Source organism: Penaeus monodon, chromosome 27, assembly GCF_015228065.2.
Source record: "Penaeus monodon isolate SGIC_2016 chromosome 27, NSTDA_Pmon_1, whole genome shotgun sequence".
NCBI lineage: Eukaryota > Metazoa > Arthropoda > Malacostraca > Decapoda > Penaeidae > Penaeus > Penaeus monodon.
This window is the reverse complement of record NC_051412.1, coordinates 6,911,826-6,913,079: the sequence shown is the minus strand read 5'-3', so window position 1 is coordinate 6,913,079 and position 1,254 is coordinate 6,911,826.

The following is a 1,254-nucleotide window of genomic DNA, read 5'->3' as shown; positions in this document are numbered from 1 at the left end:
AGAAAGGGCTTCTCTCTCTCCCGCCGGAGCGACAAAGAGATGCTGCTCCTTTCGTTCGGAGAGAGAAGGAAGGGGGGGGACGCAGCACCCAAGAGAGGAGGCGAAAGGGGAGGAAGGAGAGAGACCGAAGGGGGCCCCTCCTCCCCCGCGAGAGGCGACGGGGGAGGAGGAGAGAGAACGGAAGGGGAAGAAGAAAAAGAGGAGAGGGGAGGAGGAGAGAGAAAGAAGGGGAAGAAGAAAAAGAGAGGAGGAGAAAGGGGAGGAGGAGAGAGAAAGAAGGGGAAGAAGAAAAAGAGAGGAGGAGAAAGGGGAGGAGGAGAGAGAAAGACGGGCCCGCCCAGAGAAAGAGAGGGCGCCGAAAGAGCAGGAGAGAGAAAGGACAAGATGAAAGAAGAGAGGAGATGAGAAAGGGAAAAGAAGTAGAAGAAGGAGCGGATAAAAGGGAGAAGAAAGAAGAGAGGAGGAGAATGGGGAAGAGAAATAGGAGAGGGAGAGGAGGAGAAAAAAGAAGGAGGGGGGAGAAAGAAGGATGGAAAGGAGAGAGAAAAAAGTAGAAGAAGAAGAAGAAAGAGAGAGAAAGATGGAGAAGAAAAAGATGGAAGCAGTGAGAGGAGAAAGTGAGGAAAAGGGAAGAGAGAATGAAGGCGAAAGAGGAGGAAGAGAGGGAAAGTGGAATAAAAAGATGGAGAAGAAGAAAAGAGAAAAAATGAAAATAAAGAATAGAAAGACTGATAACTTGAAATAAGGGAGAAAGAGGATAAAAAGTGAGAGAAAGAATGATAAGAGGAAGAGAAAGAGGAAAGGAGAAAATAAGAGAGTAGAAATATAAACAAATAAGGGAAGGGAAAAATAAGAGCTCGGGCTTTATCGTCCCCCCCCTTCCGCCGAAGTAATGTGCATGTGCCTCTTGTCCACACCCGCGGCTGCCCCTCCATCTCTTTCCCCTCATCCCTTCGTCATCGCGAAACCCCTCTTCACCTAATGTTACTTGCCCCCCCCGTTCACCCTTCCCCGCCATCTACCACCGCCGGCCGCCATCCCCCGTCATCTGCGACCGGAGTCCCTCTGAAACCCTCCCGCGCAGCCCCTCTCCAGCTCCTGCTCCCCCCCTCCCCTCACTTCCCGCAAAGCCCCCTACCCTATCTGTGCTCCTGCTCCCTCAACCACCTACGGCACCACCTCAGAACAATACCCACGGGCTCACCGATACCCCCAAGTCTCCTATAACCCTTCACACGTCCCCTCCGTTATGCC